Below are 18,491 nucleotides of genomic sequence, written 5' to 3' on the forward strand. Positions count from 1 at the left end.
TTTTATTAAGTTATTTTTCACATAAAAAATACTAATCAATTTAATATTATAGTCTAATTATCTCTATTTTGTCTTTTTATTTCGTAGATTTTCAATGTGAATTATCAATTGTTTTTCCTTTAAGATGAAAAGCAAAGGTGGATTTTTTTTTTTTTCAAAGCCTTTTCTTTTAGTGGGTTGATGTCAAACTCTAAGGATAGAGAAGCCTGGTATTTTCAAATAGAAATTTGAAGTCTATTCTTGATTTTAGATACAACCATGCATGCATTCTCATTTTTAAAGTGAATACAAAATCAACCAAAATTTTCTTTTTGGAGCATATCAACTTCCCACCAACTTGTTCCCCCTTTTCTTGTGCAACTCATTCCATTATATATATTAATATATAGATAGACACACAACATCACACCCCCACACTTTTTATGTCTTCTTGCAATTATATGCACACTCGAGTCAATGTATATATAGCAAATTATATAGCAAACACCCACACACATTAGGTGTTTGATGAAATTACATACACGTATTCTCTCTCTCTCTTAGACATATTACCGAGGCAGTGGTGGCCCATCCATCACCCATCGTGGGAGACATACACGTTTTGGCCTTTCACTATGAGGGAAGCAGCAGTGTGTTCATTTTAAAAGAGAATACGATGCTTTACTTTTCTTGTGTCTTTTCTCATTTTGTTTCCATAAATACATTTAACTATGCCTTCTAGCTTAGACCCACTCTCTTCTTCACATTGCTTTCTCTCACTCTCTTTATTACTTCATCTTCTTCACATTCTTCTTCTCATCTTTTTAATCTTAGTAACTGATTAACATTGGAGAGAGATTAAGTAAATGTTCAAATTTTCTATAATCGCTTGCACTCAATTATTGTATTTTTTTTTAACATTTATTCATTTGGTTTATATATTAAAATTTCATATTCATTAATTTTAGGCATTTTACAAAATCTGGGAAGGTTTTGTTTTCAATGTGGAATTAATTGTCAAAGACAAAATATCATTTGACAATTTTATTTTTTATTTTTACTCTGAAATTAAAAAAAAGTTTAAATTTGTCCGTTAAATAAAAATAGACTTTTTTTTTTTTCATCTCTCATAAATTATATTATTTTTGTCTTTTTTTTATCTGTTGCATTCAATTTTTGCACGATAATTAAGGAAATAATTAGATAATGGACAAAAGAAGTAGTTCACTTATTTTAAAATACTAGATATTTAACATACATTGAAAACTAAAATTTATTAATTTCTAGAATAATTTAGTAATATGACTTATCTCATTTGTAATGGAGCAATGGAGAGTATATTAGTAAAAAAATTAAATAAAATTCAGTGCTTTAATTATATTAGATATTTTTTTAAAACTATATGAAAATAATTATATAAAAATAAAAGATTATTTTTATAAAAAGGAGGGAATATTATAAAGTGTAAAATTAGTACCTAGGTATAATTAATGCACAATTATTGAAAGTTAGGATGAAACATGAATTTTTTTTTTTAATTTTAGAAATCTCCCAATGATACATATATTTAATTAAATTGAATAGATATAATAATATAATATAAAAAATTAACTCATGATACCACCTTATAAATTTATTATTATTATTATTATTATTATTATTATTATTATTATTATTATTATTATTAAAAGCTTAAATTTTCTAAATTTCATTTTCTAGGGCTACCAAGAATCCACAAAATGTCCCAATTAAACAAATTTGTCTGCATTTAACCATATGCATGAACAATATCCAAATCCAGTTAATTCTATAAAATTTATTACACAAATTGGCCTGCATCAAAATATGAATTAATTGCTGACAAGATTGAAAAGTTGATTTTTTTTTTTTTAGAAAATTTCTTCATTGGTTCTCAAGGAGAAATATATATGTAAAATTAATCCATATATTTATCATTTGATTTGAGTAGTATTAGCTATATACGCGCCCCAAAAGAAAGGGTGTGAAGCTCAATTATAGGCAGAAAAAAGTAAGGAAAAGAAATAAGAAAAAATTATTTTGTTCCTTAAGGTTCTCCAAGTCAAAGAAAGATTTCTTGGGGAACCGGCAAAGCAAGAAAAAAAGGCACCACCACCACCTCCTTCCTCCACCACCACCACCTCTTTCTCTTTCTATTTGGTGCCATTGGCTTTACCTTTCAAGATTCTTTAATATTTGATTTACAACATGGCCCCATGACTAAATCATGCATTATTATTTTTTTTTTTTTAACAATAAGACTATAACACCCCTATTCAATCTATATCTAATTTTTTGCCAGATTACTAAGTTCATAAAATTTAGCAAAAAAAAGAATTAATAGTAGTATAGTACAATGATCTTGTCAAACTAACAGAATTGGTGAGGGAAACAAAACCAATAATTCATTTTTTTTTTTTTGTATATATACCAATGAAGCTTTGTCTAATTCCTTGAAGCACTAGTATTTTTATTTATTTATTTATTTATTTATTAAAATGTATTGATCCATTCATGTTTGATTGTTATTTCCACTTGTTGATTTATTTGTTTATTTAATATATCATTTTATCTTGTCTCTAACAAAAAATTCACTTAATTTTGTGCATGTATATTTTTAACATTTTTCAATAATAAATGATATATGTATATATCCTAATAATTTTCTAGAACATGAGATTAGCATTCCACACATGAATCTCATTTTGCAATTAATTGTATGAGTACTAATTAATGAAATTAGATATATTTACATATAACCATAAGTTTGACAGCAAGACTAATTATTTGCAAGAAAAGAATTCACTTGAATTCTCATACAATCATATTTGATTTTTATTTCTTTCAAAATGAATTAATTTTTTAAATTAAAAAGAATTGCATTTTTTCATTTGAAAACTGATATAAAAAAAAAAGAAATTAACTGAATTAAATTTTTATAAAATTCTAAATTTCAAAAAGGGTAAGGAAAACTTGCATTGGTGATGTTGAATTATACTAATTCAAAATCAAAGTATTCCATCTAAACCTAGGCTATGCTAATAATTTGATACTCTGAAGGGGGCTCCTTGGTAAATACACAAAGTGATTGCAGAACCTTTCATATATACTTCCATGCTAAGTTGGTTCTTTGGTTCTTCAACAAATGTGTATCGAATTTCAAAACCTCCTTTCAATTATTCACTTTTGCTGAAGCTTCTCCTCCTATCCTTTTCTTTCTGTCTTTTTCTTTCTCTCTTTCCTCCTCCTTCTTAGCCTTGCTGCTGGTTCATGGATATTGAACCCTTGTGGGCTTTGGGGGGTGGTTTCTTTTTTCTATTTGCATGGCAAAACCAAACTCAAAATCACCAATTGCCGAAACCAACACAAAATCTCACCATTTCTTTCTCTTGTTTGCTCTTGTGATCTTCATTTTTCTTTTACTCATTAGCCCTGCCAATAAACCCATAAACCCATCCAAGGTGACTATGGCTTCCTCAATTTCCATCAAAAGGCTTCTCTTGGAACCCTCAGAATCAACCTCTTCTACTACTACCATGACGAACATGCACCCAAAAAAATCTCAAAACTCGCATGCTTCATCTTCTTCTACTTCAAAATCAAAAGGTTCAGAGTTTGAAGCTGAAGCTCATGAAGTTCCCAGCGGACCAAACCCTATATCAAACAGGTAAATAAGTTTTATGTAAGGGATGAATTTGCATCTGCACTAAGAGGACACCGGATGAAGATGCTAGAGTTGTAGCGGTGAATTTTACGAATTGCTTCTTTATGGTTATAGCTATAGTGCACCAATTAAAACTACTTGTCCTCAGTGAGAAGTTTGTTAAGTTTGCTGTAATGTCATCATCTTTGGCCTTCTTTTCTTTTTTATTATTATTATTATTATTATTTCTTTTTGTATTGGGGGGGAATGAAAGGGTTAATTCCTTTTTCTCACTAGAAATGTATAGCATGGAAGACACTATATTTTGATATTTATATATTATATATAGAGAGATATGATGATGCTATGGGTTTTTGTTGGTTTTTAAAGCAATATAATCTCAAAAACGAGTGGTTTGGTTTGGTTCATATATTATTTCATAGTGGGTGACGTTCTTTCAAGATCTGGCCAAAAATTCTTGAAAATCCAGAGTTCCTTGGATTAGGTATGTGCCGCTTCCTTTTTGGTTGGTTCATGGGTTTTCCTTGAAAGTTTTCAATTTTTGCAGCTTGGGAATCTATTTTCTTGGAATCCTGGCCGATGAATTTGTTCTATGCTTTGCTTAGTGGGTTATTCTCTTTTGCCAGTTGAAGTGTACTAAGATCTTGAAATTGGTCTGCAAATAAAGGGTTGTTGTGTTTCTTTTGAAGAGGTTGCTTTTTCCCTGTAGAAAGTCTTGAAATTTTATCCCAAAATGTCACCTTCTGAGCCTCACATGTATGAAAGAGTTTCTTGATAAGTTAGTATATATTTCCAGCACTTCAAGAATGCAACCATGGAAATTTTTCAAGAAAAGGAAAAGGAGGCTAGCTAGTTAATGCATGGTTATTCCATGGATTTGGTTTCATTCTACTTGGTTGTGAAAGGTGAGCCAAGAAGGGTAAAGGCAGATAGATAAGAAGAAGAAAAAGAATGAGTTAATCATATGCATGCACAGCGGCAGTGGTGTGTCAGATCTGTGTGAGCGAAGGGAAAGAGTAGAGAGGTCATTTTGTTTTCGCTGAGAAATTATTTGATCTCTCCTTGGACTTTGCTTTTGTCTTCTCAAACACATCATCCAAGAAATTAAAGCTGAGATGCCAAAACCACAACCAGCTCATCAGAATAATGACTCATGAGAGAGAGAGAGAGAGAGAGAGAGAGATTTACATATAGAGCACCCATGATTTGGTAATAATAACAGTGTGATTCCCTGTTGTTGAATAAGCATCCACCAATCATATGGTTTATAATGGTGTTTCCTGTGGAGAAAGAGATTCTATTAATTATAGAATTCATCATTCAGCAACTTCTTTTCTTTCTTTAGTAGGTGCAAGCCATACCCTTTTGGTCTTTTGACTTAATGTTATCAGGTTAAATTTCCAAAAACCAAGGCTTTCAAATTTTCAACCGCACATCATGCTCCTAAAAGGGCAAATTTTGCATTTAATTTTATTGCTGTAGCTTTTTCTTTTTTACTGATTATAAGTTAACTAATTAAAAATGACATGGGCCGCAAAAAATGCTTATACAAAATTAATGAATTTTAATTTAATAATATTAAAGTCTTCTTCATTTTGCCAAATAAAAGTAAATTATTGGGTACATTTATTACTCACAAAAAATCAATTATTTCTTAAATTTAAGAGTGTGAGACCCACAACTCTATTAGTGAAGACCCACAACTCTATTAGTGAAGGTGCACATGCACTGAAAGTATCTAATAATTTACTTTAAAAAAAAATCAAAAGCTTAGAATAAAAAATAATTATATCCAGAGAATATCCAAATAATAAGAGGTTGAAAAATATACCACCAAACATGGTGGCTTGGGATAAGTCTTCAGTAATGGATATATTTAACCCCTATTCGACTCTCTATTTTAGTGTTGAGACTAAAATTTTCTCTGTCGTCTATAGTGGGTGAACCAATTGCGAATTGTTTACCCTCTCGACACCTTAGAGTCTCACTATAGGTTGGTGGTAAGTTCCTCTATAGGATGAGTTAAATAAGGGACAATGAAATCCTTTAATCGCGGGTCTGAGCTTATGGTCAATGACCATTACCCTCGAGAGCCTTTTTTTCAATTAAAAAAAATTTAATGTTTAAACCTCCAAGGTAGGGGTGGCCACTGTCCGGTTTTGAACTGAAACCGAATCGGAATCGATTCGGTCAAAACTGGATCAAAATCAATCAAAACCGAAACCGGCTTCGAACCGGACCGAAACCGTCCTTCTGCGGTTTGGTTCAGGTTCATATTTTTTAAGAACCGTGAACCAGCGGTTCCGAACCGGATTGAACAGACTAATTCGAACCGGATTAAACCGGTGATTTAAATAATAAAAATTCAATAAATATGTTACGTCACTCTTAATTCATTTATATATATCATTAATTCTCTACACAATTATTCTCTGCATTTTCTTCAATTCTTAATATTTTTTCAATTTTTCTCAAATTCTCTAAATAATTATTTTCTACACTCATTTTAATTTCTAATGCTCTCTCAATTTTCCTATTTTATTATTTTATATACTTACTAAAATTTTTAATACTATCTCAATTACTTTGTTATTACATTAAATCCTCAATAAAATTTCTAATACTCTCTATTTTAATTTTTTTTTTCTCTTTTATAATTTTTAATTATCAATTATTATATAATTTTAAAAAAAAGACAAGTAATAAAAATAGAAATTTTTATTCCTCTAAATTCTAAAAGGATATATAGGCAAAATTAAGTTCACACATCTTTTGCTAATTTCTTTAAAAAAAATTAATTTCATCTCTAATTTTTTAATCAGGGTCAAGTATTTATTTATTAAATTTTTCTTAAAGATAAATTATTTTTTTTCTTTTTTTTTCTTATTTTATTTTGATTGAAAGATTTCTAAGAAAAATTAAAATATTTTTAAAAATATAACTTAAATTTTGAATCAATAAAATTTTTCTCTAATTTTTTTTGTCTAAGCTATCCTTAAACCATCCCTAAACCGCTTTCAAACCGTCTTTCAAACTGTTTTGAACCGTTCTTTTTCGAACAGTCTTTCAAACCGTTTTAAATCGGGGCTCAAACCGGAACCGGTGGTTCAGGAACCGTCTTCCAAATCGTCCCCTGATAGTTTGGTTCAGGTTCATGATTTTATTGAACCTAAACCGGCGGTTCAAGAACCATAACCAGCGGTTCCTGAACCGTGGCCACCCCTACTCCAAGGCCAGAGAGTTTAGAAGTGAATAGACTCATCCACCCTAGAAAAACAGAGAGGTGACTTAAACTTGTATATATAAAGAAGAGGTAAAATTCATTGCAAAAATGAATTCCCAAGCCTCATCAAATGGACATGTATATATAGGAGATAAATCCTAGCTAGAGGCTATATGAAATAATCCTAGCTTGCATCTATGCATTGAAATAATGGAAACCAGACCAGCTGAAGAGAGACAATAAGAAGAGGTGATGAGGAAAGCTAAGAAGCAGCAGTTGCCTATACATAGAGGAGAGAGAATAAAGAGAAAAAAAAGAGAAGGAATTTGAATTCCACTAATTAATCCTAGAAATAAGCAGTCATGTCAAAGCCTTTGCTGGAGCACACCTTTCTTGCAAATTGTGTTCATCAATTTTGCTGCATTTAGTGTTGTTGTCCTTTCAATAAAGTAGATTTAACTTAGTGTGTGTATAATTTAGATAAAGATAGGCAATTATAAAGTAGTAGGTAATCTAAATCCAAAAAAAGAATCATATAATGATTATGTTGTCTAGCTAGCTCATGGGTTACACTGTATTTTCATTATTGGTCATTCTTTTATTTGGAGATAAGTGTTTAGCATTAATATCCATATACATCAGCCCTATTTTAATCAATATTTAATTTTATGCCATTTATATATATCAGGGTTAATTAGACAAATAGCCATTTACTACAATATTATCTTTTAGAAATATATACTTTGAGATAAATAAATTTTTTTTATTAATTTTCAATGTTAAATTATTTGTTTCTAACAATGAATTTTTATTGAATTTTTTAGATAAAAATTTATTAATCTTTAAATTTTCATATTATTTATTTTTAATAATTAACTTTTTAAGGAAAAAATTATTAATTTATTTCTAATGACGAACTTTTTGAGACAAAAGCTCATTAATCTTTAAATGTCATATTATTTGTTTCTAATCTTTAAAAACATGCGGGAATTGTTGCAAATCGTTTCCATAGAATTTAGGAGGCTATGGCTTTCCTTTTATAAGGAAGCCTCCTCCTCCCTTGCCCATTTCTAATTCGCAAAAGCCATGTCAACAAGTGGGTTCCTTTTTTGGACTTTTCTTGTGTTTATTTTTTAATTTAAATTACATTTATTTTTAATAATATTTTATTTAAATTATATTTAAATTAAAATTTAAAGATAATATGCTATTAGAGATAAATAGACACGTTGTTATTAGTAATTAGTGATATATAAATATTAACATATAAAGACAAAGATAAATGGTCTCTAATAATAAATTTATTTGACTCTAAAAATATACTTAAAAAAAATTAGTTAGTATAAATAATTTAAGTTAATTTAATTTGTCTCTAAAAATAATTTTAGAAGTAAATAATACAGTGTGTAAAAATATATATAGAGAAAAATATTTTATCTCTATAAGTTATTTTTACATATAAATATATTTGTTTTAAAAATTAAATTAGTATTAAATATAAATTTAATTTTAAATATGTCACTAATTATATTTAGGAATCAGAGAAATATTTATTTGTCTCTAAAAAAATATAGAGCAAATAAATGATTTTTGAGACCAAATTTTAATCTCAAATGGCAAATTTAGAGTAATGCATGGATATATAATTTGAATTGGAGTATTTTATTTATTAATAAAAGATTAAAACTTTAGAGGATGAAATAAAGATTAGGCTAATAATAATAATAGTAATAATAATAATAATAATATAAACAAGGGTTGTCTCTTATTGAAGGACATTACATATAATAATAGGACTTTTTAAGGTAAAAAAATCCAAAATAGTTTTTTTTTTTGCAATAATTTTATTTATTTATTTTTTAAAATTATCAATATATACCTAAGAATAAACTTTAGGATGACAACAATTATAGCACTATTTACTTTATCTGTTTAATCCATATGCCTTAGCATGCTTATATTAATTAGTTAATTTAATAAATTTTAAGCTAACAAAAAAAAATGTTGGTTGAGGCATTTTTAGAAAATAATTTCCCCATATTTAAATAATTTTAATTTATTAATAAATAAATATAATTATCGATATTTTTTGATGCAAACGCTATTATAAATAGCATCCGAACCTTAAAAACGCTATTATAGCTAGCGTCCCGCACTCATCTTGTCCAACTCAACGACGTAACTCACTCCTTTTTAGTAATTATTTTTAAACTCACCTTTTTTTATATAATTTTTTTTATTACACATTTTTGGTCAAAATCCCGTTAATGATTGTGTGTGCAGGCTTATAAAAATTATAGCACCTTGATAAAATTACAATAGTTTTACAAATGAATGTGTTCCTTTCCTGAATTCGTGTATGCATATCTATCTTCTATGAAAAAAGAATGGAGGACTATTTTGGAATTGAGCAGATTGAATCAGTGGGCCGTTATAGGCCCATTGATTAATGCTAGAGAATTTACACTAAACCATGGGGCGGATATAATTATAAAGCCGGAGGTTCATCTAACCCGGCTTGATTTCGAAACCAATCGGGGCCTTAAGCACCTGCTCTGCAAAAAAATAAATTAATTTTCCGAGAAAAATTCCACTTTCTCAAAGAAATGCAACGGGGAAATTGATGTTTAAGATAAATTTCGATGCTTTTGCCTCGAATTTCGCCAGACTCACAATGATGCTATGTAATTCTTTCCTCTTTGTAGTTTTCTTTTTTTGGCTGGCAATGATTTACAGCAATCTAGAAACCAACAATTTCTGCTCAGAACAAGTGAGGTCGACATGCTTGTTCTTCTCTCTTTCCCTCTCTTTGGATGTGGGCATGCGGAATCTTCATGTTTCAGCGTAAAACAAGACTGAAGCTACTGTTCCATGAAAAATATTTTTTTAGTGTTTGGACTTATTTAAAAAAATAAATGAAAAATATTTACTTAATTAAAGAGAAATTAAGTCACTTTTTATTTTTTTATTTTTTAAACTATAATAATTTTATTAAAGTACAATGAAAAAAATTTTTAAAAAATATTTTTCGTACTTATACAAATTATTTTCTGTGAAACAAACAAAACCTTAATCAGATCATAGTTGAAATGAAACTCTTTTCATAGCCAATAAATTTACATTTAACTCTTGAAATGCATAGAACGTTTAATATATTTTTTTGTTATAAAAATAATTTATATAGTAGTTTAGAGAAAAAATTAATAGAGCTCTTATGCATATAGATCTCCTCTGTATCTCTTTGTATTTATCTTATCTGCTCTAGTGTCTACTACTGCCTATGTTGTATCCTACGTACATGTAAGTTTCACATTTAATGAATATAAAAAAAGATTCAGCCAGCCTTGTTTAGATCCTTCATGGTATCAGAGCCATTCTGCGACCATGTCATCCTCTTTAACTCTTGCTTCCTCTTCAACCTCTTCTGTTGTTCCTTCTCTTCCTAACATCAGTCAATATCTTCCCATCAAGTTAACTTCTACAAATTATATGCTTAGGAAGGCACAACTTATGCCCATTCTCTACAGTTATAATCAAGCGTCACACATATTTTCAACGTTAACTCCACCGTCTCAATACCAAGCGGATAATACACCTAATCCATATGAGTTGTGGTTTCGATAAGATCAGGTAGTTATGAGTTGGTTGTTTTATTCTATCTCTGAAATGCTATTACCGCAGATCATTGGGCTCTCTACTACAAAAGAAGTATGGCTTAAGTTGAAAGCCATCTTCTTGCAAGGAACACGTGCACAAGTCATGCAGCTACACAAGCAGCTTAAAAATCTCAAGAAAGACACTGATTCCATTGAAAAATATATGAAGCATGTAAAAAATATCTTTGGTCAGTTGAGTGCTTTACAAAGTGCCATTCCGGAAGAGTCTTTTATCAATGATATTATGGAGGGATTGGACACTTATTATCGACCATTCATAAGGGCCGTTGAAGCAAGAAATACACAGGAGATCTATATATATATAAAAACTATATTAGAAGTGTTCGGTAAAAATAGTTCTAAAATTAATTATTAAATATAAAAATATAAGCATCATCTTTTTTACCATAATCACAATACTATACACTATCTAAAAAATCAATAGGGATAATGTTTTATAGTCCATTTTCTCGACCTCTGAATTCTAATATAAGTACTTATATAAGAGAGGCAACAATGATATTAAATTTTAGAAAAATTATTATTTAAACTTTATCCATCATGAATTTAATACACAATATACATGATGAGATTTATATATTAAATAAGTAAAATTCATATATTTGTGTTTTTAATTTATCTATCTATCTTACACATGGAGAACGGTATATTAATTATTATTGTCCCTAGAAATAGCAAGAAAACCCTTTCAAAGCCTCATATTCGTCACTTTCATCTCCAACTTCCACGCTGACTCTAAACAAAATAACACCCAATTTTGTTACTTGCTGATCTTTACAGTCCTTCAACGGTACCCTTTCCCGGTTTTTGTTTCTTTTTTAGTGAATTTCTCTTAATTATCCTTTTAAAATCTTTGATGTTCGTTCTAGCTTCTAGGCTTTTGGTTAGCCTCGCGTTTGTTAACTCATCTGTTCCTAAAATCTCCTCCTCCTCCTTCTCTTCTTCTTCTTCTTCTTGTTTTTAGATTTTATGGAACATTCATGGCATTCTTATAATGCTTCTTTAAATAGAAAAATACTTTCATAGCTATATGTTCTGCTACTGAAAGGATCAAGCTTTTCTTTTTCTTGGGTTTAGCCTTTTGGGTGGCTCATTTGATTGAATTTTCTCTTCTTCTTGAAGTTTGCCTAGTTTGTTTTATATTCCATCAAAGTTGAGCTTTGGTTAGTCTTTCAAACAAAAAGTGAGATTCAGAGAAGTAAGCAATTCAAGATTTGATAAATTTCACCACAACTTTCTTGAAAAATGAGTTGTTTTTCTTGCTTCTCTTCTCATGACAAGAAAACAGCTAAAAGGTCAAGTCGCAATTATGGTTACATGCATGCCTTAATTTCACAGTGATCAATCTTTTCTTGTTGGAAAGGCCTCATAATTAATAAGTTAGATTAAATAGTTAATTATTTGTTTGTGAAGAGAATCCTAAACCAAAGCCCCAAGCTGAACCAAATACAAATGGGGATGCCACCCATAATAACAACAGCAAAGAAGGTGGCAACAATAACATTGCAGCAGAGACTTATACCTTCCGTGAACTAGCCACAGCTACAAAGAATTTCCGACAAGAATGTCTAATTGGTGAAGGAGGGTTTGGAAAAGTTTACAAGGGAAAACTTGAGAAGATCAACCAGGTAAAAAATAATTAAATCTCTTTTCTTCACGTCTATTATTTAATACTACTCCTGATGGTTTCTAATTTGATTCAGGTAGTGGCTGTAAAGCAACTTGATAGAAATGGGTTGCAAGGAAACAGAGAATTTCTGGTAGAGGTGTTGATGCTGAGTCTCTTGCACCATCAGAATCTTGTAAATCTTATTGGATATTGTGCTGATGGAGATCAAAGACTTCTGGTATACGAGTATATGGCTTCTGGATCTCTTGAAGACCATCTATTAGGTACATATGATAAACCTATATGTGTATATATTACTTAGTTAGCATTGTCTTGAAGAATTATGATGCAGTGTTTCATTTGATTTTCAGAACTTCCACCAGAGCAAAAGCCATTGGACTGGTTCTCGAGAATGAAAATAGCATTAGGTGCTGCTAAAGGACTAGAGTATTTGCACGATAAGGCTAATCCCCCTGTGATATGTCGGGACCTGAAATCATCAAACATTTTGTTGGACGAGGAATTAAATGCAAAACTATCCGATTTCCGGCTAGCCAAGCTGGGACCTGTCGGTGATAGAACACATGTTTCTTCAAGAGTAACGGGAACATATGATTACCGGAAGAAGAGCCATTGACACTACCAAACCAACCGAGGAGCAAAATCTTGTCACCTGGGTAACTAAGCACACTCAATTTTCTCTCTCTTTAACAGGTGTACTTACCATCAGACTAAGCTTGCAAGTGCTTTTTATTGTACTGAACAGGCACAACCTGTGTTCAAGGATCCAAATAGATATCCAGAACTTGCTGATCCACTTCTTCGTGGAGAATTCCCAGTTAGGGTCCTAAATCAAGCAGTTGCAGTGGCTGCTGTTAAGTATCATGTCTTTGAATCTGTCAACAAATTCAGTTTATGTTTTGCTATTCTTTAGGAAAATAAACCAGTCAAATATTAGTTGAGGCAGATTTTTCTGCATTTTAGTTTCAACATTATGCTGTATAAATTGGTGGTTTTGGTACTTAATAAAATATGAGTTTCCAGTAGTGAAAAAAGATTTTTTCCAGCTCTTATTACTAACAAATTGGTATCAGAGCTACATCTTGAGGGACCAAAAACACAACCCATAAACATTCCTCCTGCACAAACACAAAACTATAACCCATTGAAGATGAATTCAGAAACTTCATTCACTGCACTTGCTCCCCCAGTGTTTGATGGTACAAATTATCAGGTATGGGCTGTTAGAATGGAAGCCTATCTTGATGCTATTGATGTGTGGGAAGCTGTAGAACAGGAGTATGAAATTCCTCCTTTGCCGAACAATCCAACCGTTGCACAAATCAAAAGTCATAAAGAAAAGAGGCAAAAAAAATCAAAAGCAAGAGCAAGCTTGTTTGCAGCAGTCTCTTCGACAATTTTCAATAGAATAATGACTCTCAAAACAGCCAAAGAAATCTGGGATTTCTTGAAGCAAGAATATGAAGGTGACGAGAGGATTAGAGGCATGCAAGTGTTGAATTTGATTAGAGAATTTGAGTTGCAAAAGATGAAAGAATCAGAAACAATCAAAGAATATTCAGACAGACTACTCAACATAGTTAACAGGGTAAGACTACTGGGTACTGACTTTTCTGATTCTAGAATTGTGCAAAAAATCTTAGTCACGATTCCTGAAAAGTTTGAAACTACAATATCATCTTTGGAAAACTCAAAAGATCTGTCAAGCATCACCTTGGCAGAATTGTTGAATGCATTACAGGCGCAGGAACAGAGGAGGTTTATGAGACAAGAAGGAACTGTAGAGGGTGCTTTGCAAGCCAAATCACAAAACTACAATGGTAGCAAGAACAAGAAAAGAAACAGCAAGCCTGGAGGTTCTGCTAACAACAACAATAACAACAAAAGTAACACTCAAGTTTTTCCATCTTGTCCTTATTGCAAAAAGGATAATCATCCACAAAGAAGATGTTGGTGGAGGCCTGATGTTAAATGCAATAAGTGTGGTCAGTTAGGACATATGGAAAAAGTATGCAAGGCTCAACAGCAACATGAAGAAGCCAAGGCTGTTCAGAATCAACATGAAGAAGAGAAGATGTTTGTAATATCATGCCTTACCACTAGTAGCTCAACCGAAAGTTGGCTTGTGGATAGTGGTTGTACCAACCACATGACATATGATCGTGAACTCTTTAGAGAGCTTCATAATACTGCTATCTCCAGAGTCAGAATTGGGAATGGAGCATATATTGCTGTAAAAGGCAAAGGAACAGTAGCTGTTGAAAGTCACACAGGTTTGAAATTAATTTCAGATGTTTTATATGTTCCTGAAATTAATCAAAATCTTTTGAGTGTTGCTCAGTTGTTGGAAAAAGGATATAAGGTGCTGTTTGAAGATAAAAGTTGCATTATTAAAGATGTCGAAGGCAGAGTTGTGTTCAACATTCAAATGAAAGACAAAAGTTTTGCCTTAGATCTAATGCAAGAAGCACAACCAGTTATACATGAAGAAGACAACAATACTATGCTTTGGCACAGGAGATTGGGGCACTTCCATCATGCAGCTGTACTTTATATGAAAAAAAACAACCTTGTGAAGGGCTTGCCTCAGTTGGGAAAGGAGCTTTCTACATGTGCAGCTTGCAAATATGGGAAGCAAACAAGGCTTCCTTTTCCACAAAATAAAGCTTGGAGGGCAGTTCAAAAACTACAATTAATACACACAGATGTAGCAGGACCCATGAGGACATCATCTTTGAATGGTAATAAGTATTATATTGTTTTCATTGATGATCACTCAAGATTCTGTTGGATCTATTTTATGAAGCTTAAATCTGAAGTTGCTGACATTTTTTGGAAGTTCAAAGCCTTTGTGGAAACTCAAAGTGGCTACAAGATACAGGTGATCAGATTAGACAATGGAGCTGAATATAGCTCTAAAAAATTTAACAAATTTTGTCAAGATGCAGGCATTGATCATCAGTTGACAGCACCTTACACGCCACAACAAAACGGTGTTGCAGAGAGAAAAAACAGGACAATTATGGAGATGGCAAGGTTCTTACTTCATGACAAAGAGTTACCAAAAAAATTTTGGGCCAAGGCAGCAAATACATCAGTTTATCTACTAAACAGACTTCCAACAAACGCTTTACACAAAAGAACTCCATTTGAAGCTTGGTATGGCTACAAACCAGAATTTGTTAATATAAAAACTTTTGGTTGCTTGTGTTTCTCTTACATTCATCAGGTTAAGAGAGACAAATTGGACAAGAAGGCAGAACTTGGAATTTTTGTAGGCTACAGCTCAAGCTCAAAAGCCTACAGAATCTACTTACCAAAAAACAACAAAGTTATTATCAGCAGAGATGTCCAATTTCATGAGTCAGACAGCTGGAACTGGGAGATAGACCAGCAGACTGGGCCTTATGTGGAGAACGATGATGTCGATGATGAACCTGTTAGAGGGACCCGAACACTCTCTGACATTTATCAACAATGTAATGTTGTTGTGATGGAGCCTGCAGGATATGAAGATGCAGCAACAGATCAAAAATGGGTAGCTGCAATGAAGGAGGAGCTTAACATGATCGAAAAAAACCAAACGTGGGAACTGGTGGATAGACCAAAAGATAAGAAAACTATAGGAGTTAAATGGGTTTATAGGACCAAGCTCAATTCTGATGGTTCTGTAAACAAGTATAAGGCAAGGCTTGTAGTCAAAGGGTATGCTCAAATGTTTGGGGTAGATTTTTCTGAAACTTTCTCTCCAGTTGCTAGGATGGATACCATAAGGATGTTGCTAGCTGTTGCCGCACAAAAGGGTTGGGTTGTACACCAACTCGATGTCAAATCAGCTTTCTTAAATGGGCATTTGGAGGAAGAAATATTTGTGGAGCAACCACAAGGTTTCGTTGTTCAAGGACAAGAAGAGAAGGTATATCGGTTGAAGAAGGCTCTCTATGGCCTAAAGCAGGCGCCAAGGTCATGGTACAGCAGAATTGATGCACACTTGGAGAACTTAGGCTTTGAAAAATGTCTAAGTGAATCTACTTTATATATCAAGAATGTTTATGATGAAATACTTGTGGTGTCTCTTTATGTTGATGACTTGCTTGTAACAGGAAGTAGAAAGGAGCTGATTGACAAGTTTAAAGAAGAAATGAAAGATGTCTTTGAGATGACAGATCTTGGCAATATGACATTCTTTCTTGGTATGCAGGTACAACAAAAGCAAAATGAAATTTTTGTGTGCCAGCAGAAATATGCAAAAGAAGTCCTAAAAAATTTAATATGGAGGAGTGCAAGTCAACTGCAACTCTAATGAATCAAAAGGAGAATTTTTGTCAAGAAGATGGAGCTGAAAAAGTTGATGAAAGGATGTATAGGAGCTTAATAGGCTGCTTAATGTACTTGACTGCAACTAGGCCAGATATCATGTATGCAGTAAGTTTGCTATCCAGGTATATGCACTGTGCTAGTAAAATTCATTTTCAAGCAGCGAAGAGGATTCTCAGATACTTTAAAGGCACAGTTGATTATGGAATAAAGTTCAACCAAGTAGAAAATTTCATTTTTCATGGTTATTCAGATAGTGATTGGGCTGGATGCATTGACGATATGCGAAGCACCTCGGGTTATTGTTTTAGCTTTGGTTCTGGAATTTTTTCTTGGTGTTCGAAGAAACAAGAAGTCATAGCACAATCCATAGCAGAAGTAGAATATGTGGCAGCTGTTGCTGCTGTGAATCAAGCACTTTGGATTAGAAAACTTCTTACAGATTTGCATATGAAGCAAGAAGAAAGCACACAGATATTTGTGGATAACCAAGCTGCAATTTCGATAGCTAATAATCCGGTGTTTCATGGCAAAACAAAACATTTCAAAATAAAATTTTATTTTCTAAGAGATGTACAGAAAGAAGGAGAAGTGCAGCTGCTCCATTGCAGAACAGAAAATCAATGTGCTGATGTTTTAACTAAAGCTCTGCCTAAAGCTAGATATGAATTCTTAAGACAAAAGCTTGGTGTATGCAGCTCCAAAGCCAAGGAGGAGTGTTAAGTATCATGTCTTTGAATCTGTCAACAAATTCAGTTTATGTTTTGCTATTCTTTAGGAAAATAAACCGGTCAAATATTAGTTGAGATTAGCCTGATATGTAGCAGATTTTTCTGCATTTTAGTTTCAACATTTGCTGTATAAATTGGTGGTTTTGGTACTTAATAAAATATGAGTTTCCAGTAGTGAAAAAAGATTTTTTCCAGCTCTTATTACTAACAGCTGCCATGTGTCTACAAGAGGAAGCAGGAGTTCGGCCATTGATGAGCGATGTCGTTAGTGCTTTGAGTTTCCTTGGAGGAGGTCCAGAAGCAGGTGCTGTTACACATGCTTCGCCATCAGAGCTAAACACGGTAGGGTATGACGAAGACAGCACTCGAGACCGAGAAGTGGCAGAAGCCATGGAATGGGACTCAAATTCAAGGCAATGCAGTGTCAAGGTGTGGAAGTGCTTCTCCATTGTAATTTATCATTTGTTGCATATGCACGTGTATATATAGTTGTGAATGGATTTGGGTTTTGTCTGGGGACATTCTTCAATTCTTTATAGTGTTCTATAAAAACCCAAATGTAAGGAGGAGGATGGAATATGAGTTAAAAAGAAATAAAGATGAATTTCTGAGACAAAGCGTAATGGTTTCATAAGCACTCATCGATGCTTCATAAATTTTCTATCAAATAAGAGATGCAGTGCAAAAGGACAGAAGTTTTGGATGTTTCACTTGTTCTGCTGTATTTGTGATTATTAAGGCTTGATCTATCGGTCGGAATGGCAATGAGGCAGCTTGAAAGTGGAGATCACTCCCCCCATTTCTGCACCATAGGAGTTAAGAGTTCGAGGTCTGGTAGGGATTTCTTCGTCGAAGCTGGGCGGACGGTTTCCCGGGGAAATTACCTAAAGAATGCAATTTAAAAACTAAATTATCAAAAAGGGTGGAGGAAAAAATATTTATCAAAATGGGACATTTTTTATGACGTGGAGGAGAGAGATAGGGAGACTCAATCACGAGTAGCGACTAAGGACTAACTTGTAATAATAAATTTTTTTTAGACTGAAATGTAAAAAATAAAATAAAATGACAGTTGCAGCAGGGTGCTACCCATAGTAGAGTCTAGCTAACGACAACGGTACATATTCTCTCGTTTTACGAAAAAGAGTCTCATTTTAAGAAAAAAAAGTCGTTTTACGAAAGTGAAAAAACACCAAAAAAAAAAAAAAAGAAGTCTGGGCAGCTGGGTGCTACTCATGGTAGCGTCTGGCTG

At 32.3% G+C, this 18,491-nt stretch overlaps 2 pseudogenes; both read left to right on the top strand.

Moving 5' to 3' along the window:
- Positions 1–3,117: 3,117 nt before the first annotated feature.
- On the top strand, positions 3,118–4,988 carry LOC131169762 (CLAVATA3/ESR (CLE)-related protein 44-like; annotated as a pseudogene).
- A 6,207-nt stretch (positions 4,989–11,195) lies between these two features.
- On the top strand, positions 11,196–18,141 carry LOC110647469 (probable serine/threonine-protein kinase PBL26; annotated as a pseudogene).
- Positions 18,142–18,491: the final 350 nt, after the last annotated feature.

This window comes from Hevea brasiliensis, chromosome 10, assembly GCF_030052815.1.
Source record: "Hevea brasiliensis isolate MT/VB/25A 57/8 chromosome 10, ASM3005281v1, whole genome shotgun sequence".
In the NCBI taxonomy this organism is placed as follows: Eukaryota; Viridiplantae; Streptophyta; class Magnoliopsida; order Malpighiales; family Euphorbiaceae; genus Hevea; species Hevea brasiliensis.